Genomic DNA, 6,851 nt, shown 5'->3' with positions numbered 1-6,851 from the left:
CTTTTAACTCTCTCTTCTTACTCTCTCTCTCATTTAACTCTCTCTCTTAACTCTCGCTTTTAACTCTCTCTCTTAACTCTCTCTCTCATTTAACTCTCTCTCTTAGCTCTCTTTTTTAACTCTTCTCTTCTTACTCTCTCTCTTAGCTCTCTTTTTTAACTCTTATCTCTTCTAACTCTCTCTTAACTCTCTCTCTTTTAACTCTATCTCTTAACTCTCGCTTTTAACTCTCTCTCTTAACTCTCTCTCTTTTAACTCTCTCTTTTAACTCTTTCTCTTCTTACTCTCTCTCTTAGCTCTCTTTTTTAACTATATCTCTTCTAACTCTCGCTTCTAACTATCTTTTAACTCTCTCTCTTTTAACTCTTTATTTTAACTCTCTCTCACTCTTGCTCTGCCTCTGTGTTTCTCTCTCCGCCTCTCTCTACCTTTGTAGATCTGTCTCTCCTTATCTTGCTCTATCTGCCGCTCCCTTTATCTTTCTTGATCTTCCTCTCCCTCTCCGTTTTTATCTTTCTCTGCAACTGGCTTCACACTGTCTATGGTGATATAGACCATTATTGAAGAAAGTCGGGGCAGTTGGCTAGGACAACCAATTAGATGGCCGTTATTTCATTTTCCTCTATTTTCACTTCTCCTTTCTGTGGTAACGGTCTGGTGAGGTCTCTCTCTATTCCTCTTTCTGCCCCTGTTCTGTTGTCTGGTGCCCTAGGGAGAGATGTTTACACAGAAAAGAGAAGGAGAGTGTGGTAGAGGGAAAATGGATAGAATAGAGAGATATACAAAAGGACTGGAATAGATGGAGATGAAAAGAGAGAAAACAGGATGGACAAAAACATTTCAATGAGAAACAGAGGAAGTGAGGGAGGGAGAGAGGAAAAATCAGAGATGGAGAGGGAGGGAGGACGTCACACCTGTCCAAACGAAGCGTGTCTGGCACCTTGCACCTGCGCCCTCACCTGTCACTCAGTGGCTGAGTCATGTTAGTGAATACTAAGCAGTTTCTCCTGTCACCATCCTGCCTCGCTGGCTGTCTGGCTTACTGCTGGGAGACAATTACTGGGTGATACCAAGCATCTCCCTGCCTAATTACATGTAAACCATTATCATATGGATGGTTCTATGGTAAACAGGTCCTGTCAGCTATGTGACGTCTCATTATGGGTGGAGAGGTAGAGGTGATAGAGCGTATAGCTGTGGAGCAGGCATTTAGGGAGAGAGGACTCTAAGTGTTTATAACCTCAGCTTATGTGTTCATTTCTCTACCTATCTCTTTCTTATTCCATCCTTTCTTATTTGTCTCTCTCTCTCCTCAGATATAAATGAGCTTAGTGATGCCCAAGGAGGTTTGGAGGTCTGTGTTTCTTAAACAGTGGCTTCAAAATCATGTCTGCTATTCTTTAATCCCACAACACGTTCTCACTTCTCTTTCTGCCTCTGTCACGCAGAAGGCAGATTGTCCATTTGAAACCTCATTGATTGACGCCACATGCAGCGTAGAACACGGTTTCCCTCTAGTTGCCAATGGTAGTACAGGTTGGCCACCTGACAGCTTTTATTAGCTATTAACCAGGCTTGTGCTTGGTCAGCAGAGAAAGAGAGGAGTAAATCACTGTAAGGGATTTATGGTCTGTCAACCAGGATCCTGCAATAACCATTCAGTTAGGTTCCATTAAAACACAGAGCAGGGGAACAGTAGGACGTAGCTCCATGGGGTAGTACTGTTGCTCCGAGGAATTTACTGACTGCCATAACTTATAGTATGTCAACCTGTGGTGTAATATTTTGTAAGAGAGGAAGAAGATTGATGGACAGGGTCAAACCTCCCCATTTATTTGAGATTGAGTCCTGCGGATTTCTCCTAATGTGTCTGTGGGATATACTCATCCGGGGTCATTTGTTGCCACTTCAATCCCCAAAGATTTTTTTTTTTGTCTTCTCTGCTATATTCTAATGGAAAACACCATCAATGTGTTTATCTCAAACGGAAAACCGAGATCCTACCCCAGCACTTTGAAATAGTATTTAAAAACTAGGTACCAGGGTACTTTCAGTGACTGGCGACTAGGCCTACTCAGTGGACAGCCATCAACAAGGACACATGTTCTCCAGTGGTCATATGACAATGTGGCCGACTATATTTCAGTGTTACGGGACCCAATAGTGAGGCAATACTTCCATCTACTGGATATCTAATGTATGAACATTTCATGTGAGGGGTAGATACATGTTTTTTTAAATAATAATCTTGGAGCAAATTAGAGAATCTGGTAGAAATTGAATGTAGCTCCCCACTGTAAAGCTCTAATGCAACTGCAATGGATGAATGGCAGGTGAAAGGGCGGCAGGTTTTGGTCATGTTATCTTTCCCTCTACAAACCATTTCTTATCAGTTGAGAGGAAGGCTGCGTTTACACAGGCAGCCAAATTCTGATATTATTTTTCCACTAATTGATCTTTTGACCAATCACATCAGATCTTTTCACAAAAGACCAATTAGTTTAAAAAATAATATCTGAATTGGGCCGCCTGTCTAAACGCAGCCGAAAAGAAACAGAGAAGGAATTAAAATATATATATATATATATATATTTTTTTTTTTTGTGAAGGAAGTGCGATTAAAGAAATTAAAACTGCATCCTTAATCTTTCCCTCGTTGACGTAGGCACTTACATAACAGATCTAATGTAATTGGACAAGTGAAAGCAAGGGCACCGCCATATAGCTTTCACTGTCCAGTCATGTCTCATCAGTAACTACTTCAGAGTGGTCGAAAGGAAGGATACATTTTATATACTGTACCCTGCTTGGGCCCTGACGTTGCCAGGCCCTAAAATGACTATGTCCTGCCCTCTTCTGGGGGTTTAGGGGAACAGCCAGTGTACATGGTTTACGTCATTGTTTCTGATGATTTCCACTTATAAGAAATATTAGGTCATGCTGACTGGCACCAATCACATCTGAGAGTCTCCTCTGGTTGTGTGAGCCCACTGTAAGTGGCTAAGATTCAGTGGCTGCATGAGTGAGGGCCACGTGTTATACATATCATGTCAGAGTATAATGGGGAACATTTAGCTGCTCTTGCAGAAGCTTGCTGATTTAGTAATAGCAATAATAATAATTCATTAGTGGGCAAAATAAGAGAAACTTTCAAAGCAAGTGACCTTGGTTTTCGAAATTGCATTAGCCTTCACTGTGTTGGAATAAAATGACAGATCAGCCATGCCCAGCCATAACAGTCTACATCATCTAACAACCTATTTAACATCCCATATGAAATCCATTGATCCGTTTCTGATAGAGCAGATTAGGTAGCCTATAGCCGATTCTACTCTGCCCCAGCGTCACTATGCAAGTTTCGATTGTTGTAGCCTACGAGTGGACCATTTTTTGGACTGCCATGGACTGGCATGATACCGACGAAACAGCACAACGACAATTTACAATCTAAGGCTGTGCGCAGTTGACTCCCTGAATATTAAGATAAAGGCCGAATGATAATTTAGTAGCCTAACATTACCAGATTAAAACGTTTAGCGAGGCTGGTTTTAAGAACTGATCCTAACCCTTTTTCGTCATGACCGCACGGCGTTACGTCGGATGAGCCACATCAAACCGTCAGTTTGGTATCGATACAAAATCGGGTTTATTAGTAAAAAAAACCGAATATTATTTGCGCGATAAAAATAATAATAACGCGAGAGTTTGCAAGTTGCCAGAAGACTGTAGTTGCAGCTGTCAAAGGAAGAGTGGATACGCGCATGACTCAACACACATTACTGTAGCCTATTACTGTACACGGTCGCGAAGACAATTTCCGTATAAAACCTCGAAATAATCCCGAGGTAAGGAACCGCAGACTGCACCGAAAGCGACCGAGGTCGAATCTTTTAATTCCTTTTTTCCTCTGGTTCATTTTCTTTTACTCTAACCAACTCGCTTGCAGCTGTTGAAAATTACTGCACTAAACATATTTTTGTGACTCCCTTTAGCTCCAGCCATTGCAAGGATTTTTTTTTTTACTCCTCCTTCATATTAAAGTCGCCATTTTGCTTCACTGCCTATATAAAACCTTGTTGTATTTGAATGTTTTCTTCAAGGAGTCGGAGACGTCTCTATCTTTCCTGCGTGTCTCCTGATATTCATATTCCTTGAGTTTTCCAACGAGACGATTGAGATTAAAGAAGTGCCTCGTGGTTGCCATATTAATGCACGAAAGGGGGAAAAGTGGAGGCTGGAAATAAGGTGAACGTCTTTAGGATTTTAATTGGCATCTCCTTTCCCCCCCTCCTCCTCCCTCTTCCTCATCTTCTTCATCTCCCCTCATCTTTCCTCGGATTGAAAACGGGGACTAGGCGCGTGGCTAACGACCGTGACGACTGTCAGTCCGTCTCCATCGAAGCCCCCGACCAGACCCGCTTGCAACAGCAGGTGTGATGGCCATGTAAGACCGGGAAAGGCGCATATACCGCGCGAGGTGTAGCCCTACCGCCTGACCCCCACGTGGGTGACCCGGGCCACCCGGCGGCTCGTGTTGGGTGACTCCAGACATTGCAGGTAGGTGTGGCCTTCTAGAAGCCCATGTCCCTATTATTAATCAACAGCACTGTAAACATTGTAGCCAGCAGCATTTGAATGCACCAATGTAGCAATCGAAACAGTCCACAAACAATGTTGCTGCAATGTAACCATCTTCAAGTAGAGGAGACAGAAGCAAGTCAAACTGCTGTTGCAGCCTATGTGACCTAGGAGGTGAATAGGGCATGTTGTCTGTGCAGCCTTCAAACATCTAAGTGTTTTTGTGTGTACGTGGTCAGTTCTCACAATGCCTCAGCTCTTTCACTTTGCAGCTGTTTCTGGGGTTCAGCTTTGGTTTCAGCCAGCTGTATGATGTATTGATTTATAACTGTCATGACTAGGTTAGTAGACTAGCACATGTATGCCATACTGCTACAGTAGCAGGATAATAGCCTATAGCTGTAATGTAGCAGTAGCAGTGTTGTAGTATGACAGTAATAAAGTGGTATTACTTAACTCAGAACCTGTGTGTGTGTGTGTGTGTGTGTGTGTGTGTGTGTGGGGGGGGGGGGGGCTTATCTCCCTGGCAGTCCTAACAGTGCTGTGTGTGGAAGTTGTGTGTTCACTGCTCTGGGTGTACAGTAAGCTACTGTGAATATAGAATAGAATAAAATAGAATTTAGTTGAATTAAAAACTGTATTGCGAATCAGAAATCAACCATCGTACATCAATCAGCAAATCAATAAAAATGAATTTGTTTTAGTGTCAACAATGTTATAGACATGACAATGAGGGCAAGTCACAATAGGGACCCAATAGACAGTCTACATATATCAGTAGAGAACGGCTCATTATAATGGCTGGAATGGAGTCAATGAAATGGTATCAAACACATGGAAACCAATCCGATGACTCCCTTCCAGCCATTATTATTAGCCGTCCTCCCCTCAGCAGCCCCCACTGACATATAATGTATGTATATATTAGCACAGTGAATGTGCATAATGTCTGTCTGGCTCTCTGGCCTATTTTATGAGTCTTGTATCACACCCTGATCCCTGCTTCTCTAGCCGTATGGATCTAGCCATATCTTTACAGAGGAAGAAGTACAACCTGATCCCTGCTTCTCTAGCCGTATGGATCTAGCCATATCTTTACAGAGGAAGAAGTACAACCTGATCCCTGCTTCTCTAGCCGTATGGATCTAGCCATATCTTTACAGAGGAAGAAGTACAACCTGATCCCTGCTTCTCTAGCCGTATGGATCTAGCCATATCTTTACAGAGGAAGAAGTACAACCTGATCCCTGCTTCTCTAGCCGTATGGATCTAGCCATATCTTTACAGAGGAAGAAGTACAACCTGGGTTCAGCTACATACCTTCCTTGCCTTGTAATACACATGGTCCAGGGCGCGTGTGTGTGTGTGTGTGTGTGTGTCCAACTAGCTCTCACAGTCTCACGTCACAATTAGACGTTCATCCATGTTGCTCAAACGTCAAGGTTCAAAGTGTTTAAGGTTAAGGTTAGACATTAACTCCGAATTTTTAAGGTTAGGGTTAAGTTTAGGCATTAACTCCAAAATGTTAAGGTTAGGCACTAACTGAATGGTTAAGGTAAGGGTTAAGGTTTGGGATAGGTTTAAAACCAACATCTTTGTCGCTGGATTCAAACGTGAAACCTTTGGAATCAGAGACAGATGCTTTTACCCGTCCTCCATCCCCGTCCATCACGCTCACTGTTGCCCCTAGTGGCTGTCACCTCCCGACGTTCAGACACGGATGGACGTGGAATATTAACTTGTATCACGGGTGACTTGGCTGGCATGTCTGCGTCTATGTGCAGTATAATTATACACACCAGTCTCACGAGTAGATGTTTTTTGTGACGATCCATTTTTGAAACGTACATACAACACGTGTCTCTGAAACCACCCACGCCTCCATACAAGGTGAAATTAAAAGTGTATAACACAAGCCACCCAAATGAGTGACCTGTGTACTGTAGTAATTCATAAGGGAATGACATAAATGTACGCATACTAGGCTAAGAGAAAGCATGATGGTAGGTCTTACTGTAATCAATCCTACTTAGCATAATTAGCTAGTAGCCCCTGTCAGCCATCAACCATTAGGCAGTGAAGATGGCCCAAAGCAACATGACATGCACACTTACATGCACACAATAATACGATTATTGTGGAGAGTCAGATTAATACAGTAGTTTGTTTAAACATTTGACATGCTTTGAAAGAAGGATTTCCCTAATAATCCTGTTGAACACATCTGAAATCAGGCTATTGATGGGACTTTTGATCAATGCAGAAAATCACCA

The 6,851-nt window shown here is 42.6% G+C and overlaps 1 long non-coding RNA gene across 3 annotated transcripts in view; it reads left to right on the top strand.

Moving 5' to 3' along the window:
* The first annotated feature begins 3,304 nt into the window (after nt 1-3,304).
* Nucleotides 3,305-6,851, top strand: part of LOC115168509 (uncharacterized) — an 8,382-nt gene continuing 4,835 nt past the window's right edge. The window contains exons 1-2 of one of the 3 annotated variants that reach the window (XR_003870686.1): nt 3,312-4,245; nt 4,356-4,557. This is a non-coding gene — a long non-coding RNA (uncharacterized LOC115168509). Of the gene's footprint in view, nt 4,558-6,851 lie in introns of all 3 variants that reach the window. The other 2 variants (XR_003870684.1, XR_003870685.1) reach the window with 2 other exon arrangements.

Source organism: Salmo trutta, chromosome 30 (genome assembly GCF_901001165.1).
Source record: "Salmo trutta chromosome 30, fSalTru1.1, whole genome shotgun sequence".
Taxonomy (NCBI): Eukaryota; Metazoa; Chordata; class Actinopteri; order Salmoniformes; family Salmonidae; genus Salmo; species Salmo trutta.
This window is presented reverse-complemented; position numbering and strand designations above follow the sequence as displayed.